The following is an 8,927-nucleotide window of genomic DNA, read 5'->3' on the forward strand; positions in this document are numbered from 1 at the left end:
AAGTATTCCTCCAAGTTCCAAACAGCCAAAGAGCACTAGCGGTCCTTTCCAGGGACAAGATGCAAAAAGACCTCAGAAGTTCAGGAGAAGGTTCAATAGGGCCCCATGGCAAGAAACGCCCACAGGGAAGCTGGCTCCAGGTGGAAGCGTCACTACAGAATAAAAGCTAACTAAGAAGGTAACTAAGGAAATCGGTTTCCTTAGAAGGTAACTAAGGAAATCGGTGAGTCTGTAGAGACTGATGAGTGGATTTACAAGGATAGAGGGAAGGTAACTGATCCTCTAGAAACAGTGACGTAAGTGAGGCAAACGCAAAAAAGGAGGAAGAAGAAACCTAGAATGAGATTAGATGTATGCGACTACACACATGTATACACATACACACACCTTTAAATACTATGTTCAAAGCAAGAAATTGTACAAAAAATATATATTGAAGACAATAGAAAGTAGAATTATTCAATTCAATTCCCGTTTTACTTCCTTTTCTACAAGAAGAAAGTAAGTAGATTAAGTGAACCTGTGCAGTTCAAACCCATGATATTCAAGAGTCAACTGTATTTTTGATCCATGTTTAGGAATCCGTGTATGCAGAGGGCCAACTTAAGTTATACGCAGATTTTCGACTACACGATGGTCAGTGCCCCTAACCCCTGCATTATTCATGGGTCAACTATATATCTAAAGCCTAAGAGAAGAGAAAGTATGATGAGACATAACTAGTTGTTTTTAAAAATTAATTTTTAAAAACTTAAGTAAAAGGAATATTTCTCTATATAGAGTGAAAATATTATAGGTAAAGCTATCTTTCATCCTTCCATACCAAGTCACACGCAACCTCTGTTACCAGGCCTTTTTTCCTGCGTTTACATATACTCACAGAAATTACATCATGTTGTTTTGTGAAGGTTTTCCCCATTAGGCATCACATTGTTTGTATCTGTATTAGTCAGGGTTTTCTTGAAAAACAGAACCAACAGGATAGATAGAGAAAGAGGGGAGAGAAGAATACAAATACAGATGTGGAGAGAGAGCGAGAGAGAGAGAGAGAGAGAGAGAGAGAGAGAGAGAGAGAAAGGGAGAGGGAAGGAGAGAGAGAAAGATGGAGGAAGAGAGGAAGAGAGACATAATGCTTTTGAGGAACTGGCTCATCTGATTGGGGGTGGGGCTGGCAAGTCCAATGTCTGCAGGGCAGGCCCTCTCTTAGGCCCTCCATGGATTTAATGAGGCCCACCTAATTACGGAGGATTAGTAATTTGCTTTACTCAAAGTCTACTGATTTGAATGCTAACTACACCTAAGAAATAACTTCTGTGCAACACCTAGATTGGTATTTGATCAAACAACTGGGTACCATAGCCTAGTCAGATTGACACATACAATTAACCATCACAGTATCATTCTACAACTTGGTTTTCACTTAACATTTCCTGGAGTTCCTTCCACATCAGTTTATGCAGAATGACTACACCCGTAACAAGGATCACCATCCTTTATGTAACCATTTCCCTACTAAAGAACATGTATGTACACTGATTCCTTTTTTTCTGTTACTAATGACACTGAAATGATGTCCTTGCCTGTGCCTTTTGGTAAACAAAGTGTTTCTCTAGAAGAGATGGACATGAGGTGTGAACTTGCTGAGTTGTGGGTAGAGTGGCTATTTAAACTTTTTAATAGAGGTTAGCAACCTGCTCTCCAAAGCGTACCTCACATTTTAAATTCATCAAGCCTACATGAATTACATTTTAAGAAAAATGCTCAGCTATACCATTTGGCACGGTGGTGTGTCACTATCAAAGCTGAGGTGGGACACAAGAGATTTGATCAAGACAAAAGCACTGAGAGCTGCTAGAAAGATCTAAGGATGTCCTGAGCACCTCGCAGACCTCGTCTGTGCTGTGACTTGCTCTGGGCTGGAAAAAGAGTGGAGGTACAGCCTGGAAGGGGCTGCGTCGTCAGCCCTGGTCCTTTCACGACAGTGATCATTCACCGGAAAATCTTCTGTATCACAGAAAGAAGGAGGAGAACTGTTTTTGGCCCTAGAGGCTATGATCTCAGAACCAAAGTAATGATCCTGGAGAAACTGTGGTAATGAAAAAAATGCCAGATGGTTAAACAGAGCAAATATTGGCTTCCTTGTCAGAGCAGAAGGTGGTGAATTCTAGATACCATAGAAATTGGTGTTACTCCCTGGCAAATCCTAGTGCAGGTTATTTAAAAGGTGGTTGGGTGCCCTTGGCAACAAAAGGTTGCTTCCCAGCAGCCTAAAGAAGTTCATGATGAACAAGTAAGACCTAATACATTGTTGGACAAGACTATGGGACAGGTGGGGTGGAGGTATGCCCCAGAGTGAATTTCAAGTACAGAAATGCATCTTACCAAGCCTCTCATGAATCCTCTAGGGATAAGATGGTGACATGTTAGGTGGAACAGTCAGGCCATCTGCAGAGACGTTTGGGTAGCATTAGGAACTAGAGGAGAGATTCTGACAGCATGCCAAAGGACTGTGTCCTCCATCCAGTCTGTCTGACATTGCATGGGACAGGAGCCACCCTACATATGAAACCTTCAGAGAAGCCAAAGCTGGGATGATTCCTGACAAATGTAGGATGATATAACCATGATCAGAAATGTCTCAACAGGCTGGAAAAATGGGTAGAAACTAATAGGGTGAGATGAGCTGGGAGTCAGTCCAACAACAGATGGAATGCACAGGTAGAGGATGGAGAGAGCTGCCTACACAGAACCTCACAGGAAGAAATCTGTAATGAATTCGACCTCTAACTGCACCAGCAGATTAAGTATAGCTTTAGGGAGACCAAGCCCTCACAGGTAGAAGGCTGCTCTCCAGGATGCTCGTGCCCTTCTGATCTCAGCAACCGAGCATATCATGGGTGAGCCTAATGTGTTCCCAGACCTGCTTAGGTCAGTTAAAACCATTATCATAATGATGCATCTTAATTTAAATTATTTAAACTGGTAGTAAGTGAAAGAGTAGTTGCTTCTAGGAAAACGAAATTGAATGCTTTGAAGAGACTTGACAAAGGACATGGTTAAAAGTAAGAACCGTGGCTGAATTAGATGTGGGGGGAAAAAGCTGGAAAAGACTAGGAAAAAAAATCTTGAAAACAAAAGGATTCTGTAGTCAGATCCCTTTCCTAGATTTAAAGAAACTGACGCCATATATTGGTGACAACGTACTTTGGATGTGGTTTATAACAAGAAAGATGAAGTGGAATTCCAATCAGCAGATCCCAAACTCGAAGATTGGCAAATGGATGTGTATTTAAATATTCTACATTAAAATAAAACGTGTAAGATACGAATATGATTTTAGTTGGCTCTTTTTAAGTGACTTTTTCAATTTATCCATCAGCCACCATATCAATTGCATCAATTAAAAGTGCTTTTGCTACTGTCTTACGTTCAGTTCTGGCAGCATACTTCAAGAGAAGCACTGATGAACTTGAAGGCATTCCAGGGAAAGTGATGGAGATGGAGAAGGCTCTATGGCTCAAGGGCCCTGATGGTGTCCAAAAACTCTGCTGGGTTGTCAGGCTGAAGGATATGCCGACTCAGAGAGAAGAGGGTCCTGCCTCTGTCTCCTACTCTTTACCTATTCATTCATGTAGCTTTTCTCTTTCCTCTCAAAGAATCACCCTTTCTGCTCACACTCTAGATCAGGGGTCCCCAGCCCTCAGGAGGTCCACAGACTGTTAGGAACTGGGCCACACGGCAGGAGGTGAGCAATGGGAGAGCGAGGGAAGCTTCATCTGTATTTGCAGCCGCTCCCCAGCACTAGCATTACTGCCTCAGCTCCATCTCAGATCATCAGGCATTAGATTTTCATAGGAGCCCCCGTCCCTGGTGCCAAAAAGGTTGGGGACCACTGTGGTAGATTGTAAACTCAAAGAAAGTAAAATACCCACTATAAATGCCCTATGGATGGACTTGCACACTGCCTTTAATTTTAGGCCATAGGTTTCCAAAGGAGAAAAATGCAATTATTTGTGTTTGAATCTGCACTTTCCCTAGCCCAACCTCTTCTGTGCTTTTTAGAGCAAGATCAAGGTCAACAGGGAGAGGATCTTTCTAACTGATGATACCAGGTGACTACAAAGGAAGTAGTATTTACTTATTATATGCTAACTACTACATTCACAACTTTTAAATATATTATCTTTTAATTCTCATCAACTTTGAGAGGTTGTTACCAGTGCCCCCATTTACACAATCGAAAAATGGAAAAACGAAGAGAGGGTGGTTTATTTTTTATACATTCAGTTACTCATTTGGAATGAGAGCCAGGATGCATACCCACACCAGATGCTGCACTGTTTGCAGAACTGTGAAGAGTGAGGTAGGTTTTCTGCTATGTGTGGTATACATGTGTGTGTGGAGAGAGAGAGGGTGGGAAGCCAGGAAGATGTGGCTGAACTGGAATGGCACATCTGTCCACAGCTGGGGATATTGATATGCACAGGAATGAAGAGGCAGGAAAGGGACAAGTCAGTGCCAGTCGTGAGAAAAGAGAAATAGCTATTTAGAGATGTTTGAGGTCAGAGCCCAAGAGCTTATGTGGTAGCCTGGAAGGGCAGTGGTTACCAGAAAAGCAGGGTCAACCACAAGCCAAGAGGGACCTGGCCAGGGTTTGAACAGAGAAGACCTTTCCCATAGGCCAAAAGGGTGAGGAAGAGAGGAAGTAGCTGGGTCTCGAGGGCAGAAAATGAGGGAGCTGGACTGATACCCACCCACGTGAAGGGGCACGCAGAAGAGGGCCTGCCTGTCTGTAGGTCGGAGTGGGTGTCTGACAGAGTCTCTTTAAAGAGCTAAGCTGTAGGCAAACCTGCTGTGGACTGGACACTGCTGGGCCGTGCTGATAACCCAGCTTTACACACATGGTTCCCCTAAGGCCAGATTCTTAAAGTGGGCTGAATAGGAAATCCTGGGGATAGAACCTGGATAGCTGAGTTTTAAAAATTTCTGCAGGTGATTCTGATACAAGCTCAAGTTTGAGAAATGTTAGTCTAGCCTTGGGCTGAACCAAAGGCCTTCATCCCAATTCAGGAAACATTTACTAGGTGCCCAGGAGAACAAAGATGAACATCCCCAGGCCAAGAAACTCAGAGTGAAGAGAGAAAAGTGCATGAATAAATAAAAATGAGTATAATAGGAGATAGGCTTATGAATGTAGAATCATGGGAACACAGTGGAAGGGCCTTTAACCTTGAAGAAGTCTGAAAGATTTCCTGGAGGAGGTACTTATGAGCTGAGTCCTGAGGGCTGCCTACACCAGCTACAAAGAGAAAGAGAAACCCATAGGGCTATAGTCTGTCTAAAAGATATCTCTTCTTTTTCCCTTGAGAGGCTGATGCTGCTAAAAGGGAGAGCAGTCTCCGTCCACTGTGGGAAATTTGGAGATGTTCCATAGACACCATAGGGAAGAGCAAGTCTGAAGACTTGAGCAGGAAAAACTGGTGAACAACATCAAAACCATCAATCCACTTGTCATCACTGTCATGAAAATTAAGAAGATCTGTTTCTGCCTAACTAGATGCCAGCCGCACCTGTACAATATAATTTAAAATGTGAGAAAATAAAGGCCCATCCAGTGGTGTTCTGGTAAACAATTACGACCAGCTCTCTAGGGAGAAAAAACCCTAATTTCTAGCATTTGACAGTTTCCATGGTGGAATACTTCCACCATGGCCAATTTCAAGCTACCAATCTGACTGAATTTGTCACTGAATATCGAGTTGGGATATTGGTTTTATAAGTTGCTGCACACCACTGGGCTTATCACAGGTCCCTAAAATCCTATTTCATTTCCAAGGATTCCTGGGAAAAGCCGAGGCATTCTTGAAGTGTGTGTGTGGGGGTGGTCAGGGATGGTAACAGGGGACAATGACATGAGCCAAAACTAACATTGCCTAATAGATTCATGCACAAACATGTAAGAGGTCTAGGGGAAAAGTTCAAACATCTGAGAAAGAAATAAAATTGGTAAACTTAACAGTAACCAATCTGTGAATCCAAGAAAAGTTTCTGATAAATGTTAATATTTTCTGATCTAACGTCTTAACCCATAAAAGTGACCTTTACATTAAAAAGACAAGTGTCCTTTATTTAGTTTGTAACCTTATCTCCCTCCCACAAAAATTTTACATGTTACGCATCAAGGTCACAGTTAGCATCAAAGGCTAAAGAAAGACAAATCACTGGGGTACTCTTTTCATCACCCCTTTCATCAAATAATGAGATCACAGATACATGGTGAGAGTGGCATCTGTACTGTTCTTTTAGACACTGGTTCCTAAAATTGACTGTGCATCAGAATCCCATGGAGGGCTTGTGGAAACAGAGATGGCTGGAGTTTCTGATTCAGTCGGTCCAGGTGGGGCCTAAGAACTTGCATTTATAACAACTTCCCAGGTGATGCTGATGCTGCTGGTCCTGGAACCACACTTTGAGAACGACTTTCTTAGATGATCTTGGATTACTGCCATCAAGTCATCTTTTTCATTGCCTGCCAATTGATTCCCCACATGCACCTGTTTTTGGTGCAGCCATGCATGGCTTGTTGTTACAGCCAGCTGTTACAGAGCAAACTGAGTGTTAAGGCATGGAGGCTGTTTTAATGGGGTCCTCAAGTACCTCGTTAATGTGGTGGGCTGGATGAACTGCACTGCCCCCATCTTAACAGTTGAAGAAGTTTAGGGTCCTAAGTGGGTATATGACCTGCTGTGTTGGACTGTGCAATTCAGACCGAGTCTCACTTTCTTTGCACCCCATTTCCAGTTAGGGCATGAAGACTCACTGGGATCAAGGTCAGGCAGGAGGAGCTGATGGAGCCTGATCACAAACCAGGTCATTATCTGATTCCTTACTTTCCTTACTACTTATGCCCTCAGGACTCTTGGCCCTGACCCTAACTCTCCCTGGATGCTATGTTTTTGGAATGCTTGTTTCTGATTGCTACAGTTTTTCTTTGTACTCTGCTGCTGTCACACTTGCAAGCAGTTGCTGAGTAATGGTGCCCTTGGGGCGCCCCACCCCAGAAACCAGATGAGGGACTCGCCTCCAGGCTGCAGTTCCCAAGAGTGCCGAGGGCACGGCGAGCACATGCTGTCCAGTGGATCCCGTTATCCACACCCCTCACAAAGAGCTGCATCCACCTCAGTCTTACTTTGGCACAGAGATCCAGGTTTGTCAGGGCCCCCTTAGAGCAACACCACTCCTGTGTTCCTCCAGGGCCTACTCGAGAGCATTCAGCAATCAGTCCTCTACGCTCAAACAGCTTCTCCCTTTACATCCAGGATGCTGGGTGGACAAGAGAGGAGCCTAAAAAGTCCATGCTTCCATAGTTGCAGAAATGCCTTTAAAGTACACACCAGAGTCTGAGAAATAAATCGGCTCTTCCAAAGTCCCAGAGGAAAGTGGCTTGAGCAATTCCTCTGCCCACTGTAATTTGGTGGCCTCAAGGGTCAACATTTCTCAAAGACATCCTTCCGCACTTAATGTGTAACATTAGGCAAGGGGCCTAACCTCTCTGTGCCTCAGTTTCCTCATCTGTAAAATAGGAGCCATCGCGGTACCTAGCACATAGGCTTATTGTGGAGATTAAGTGAGCACACGTGCATAAATGTCTTCGGAGGATCTCTGGCAGAGGAAGCCATAGGGTCTAGCTCCAATAACGATGCTGCTTTTATTATTACAGAGGCCACAAACTGTGTGTTTGCCTTATTTATGTCACTTAGAGTTTTCAGTTATAGGCAAATTAATGAAAGAAGAATCTTTTACACCAAAGGGTCTGATGCCACATGTTTTTCCTACAGAAAGGGATACATGGGGCCCATTCCCCAACTGAAGGCTGGAAAATGAGGGGCATGAAAGGACGAATGGGGTCCTTGTGGGATCTACCCAGGTCAAGCTGCCTTTCAGAGGAAAGCCACAGCTGAACAGCAGCCACAGGCAGATCCAGCAAGTGAACAAAACAGTCACCATCTGAACAACAAAAAAAAAAAATGCCCCTGCCAATCCCACACTTACTTCCAGGACCGTCCATTGTTCGACAACAATAGCATCATAGCCCTGCATGGTTTTGCTATCTTCTGGGGAAACAGCTTCAAAGATGAATACTCCATCTGTCAAGCCGCGTAAGGAATCTGTGAAAAAAGAGAAAGACGGGGAGGGAGGGGAGTATTCTGTAAAACGTCTGTGGCAGAAGCCTTACAAGCAGCAAAAATTTTCACTGCATTCATTAATAATCCCAATCAGAACATCTTTTCAGCATGTTAATTAAAGAAGGCACACACAGCCATAGAGTCTAGCCCCATCAGAATGAATGAGACTAATTTACCTCGCAGTTCTGAATAATATCCTTGATTTTATGAGCCCAAATTTCATTGTTAGCAATCATCATTTGATTTCATGCGTTTACCTTCCTTTTCACGCTCCAACGTCAGGATGCACTGGGGAGAACTTATTCACGGTAAAACACAGCCATTTAGAGACAGTTTTTGGAAGAAAACTATATTTAGGTTAAAAGATTTTTTTTTGAAGGGGGATAGATATAACACACCAGATCTGAGCTTGTCAGACTCATTCTAGATGCACTGATTCTTGAAAGTTCACATGGTGTGGGCTGTTGTACAGACAACACTTTAGGCAGCTCTTGTCGAGAGGTGGAATTTGGGGGAAGGGAGAGTTTTCCCAAATGATTTACCACTGAAAACGTTTCCTTGGGCATTGCATTAGTCAATGTACCAGGTTCTGAGTTCTGTACCATTCGACAAATATACACTACACCTACAGCATGATTCAAGACTGTCTGGGCAACAAGGGTGTAAAGAAAATCACAACAGGGTCCCTATTCCTGCAGAAGACATTAAGGGAGGAGCCTTCAGCCCCCTTTTTTGTTAATG

The 8,927-nt window shown here is 43.5% G+C and overlaps 1 protein-coding gene and 1 long non-coding RNA gene across 2 annotated transcripts in view; both read right to left on the reverse strand.

Moving 5' to 3' along the window:
• The window catches only part of LOC111740058, a 22,868-nt gene extending 14,736 nt beyond the window's left edge, over positions 1-8,132 (reverse strand). Inside the window, exon 1 of the long non-coding RNA XR_002780451.1 lies at positions 8,053-8,132. This is a non-coding gene — a long non-coding RNA (uncharacterized LOC111740058). The remainder of the gene's footprint in view (positions 1-8,052) is intronic.
• RFTN1 (raftlin, lipid raft linker 1) overlaps positions 1-8,927 on the reverse strand; it is a 180,608-nt gene that overhangs the window by 35,207 nt on the left and 136,474 nt on the right. The gene's annotated exons all lie outside the window — the stretch shown is intronic.

Source organism: Pteropus vampyrus, unplaced genomic scaffold (genome assembly GCF_000151845.1).
Source record: "Pteropus vampyrus isolate Shadow unplaced genomic scaffold, Pvam_2.0 Scaffold1, whole genome shotgun sequence".
Classification (NCBI taxonomy): domain Eukaryota; kingdom Metazoa; phylum Chordata; class Mammalia; order Chiroptera; family Pteropodidae; genus Pteropus; species Pteropus vampyrus.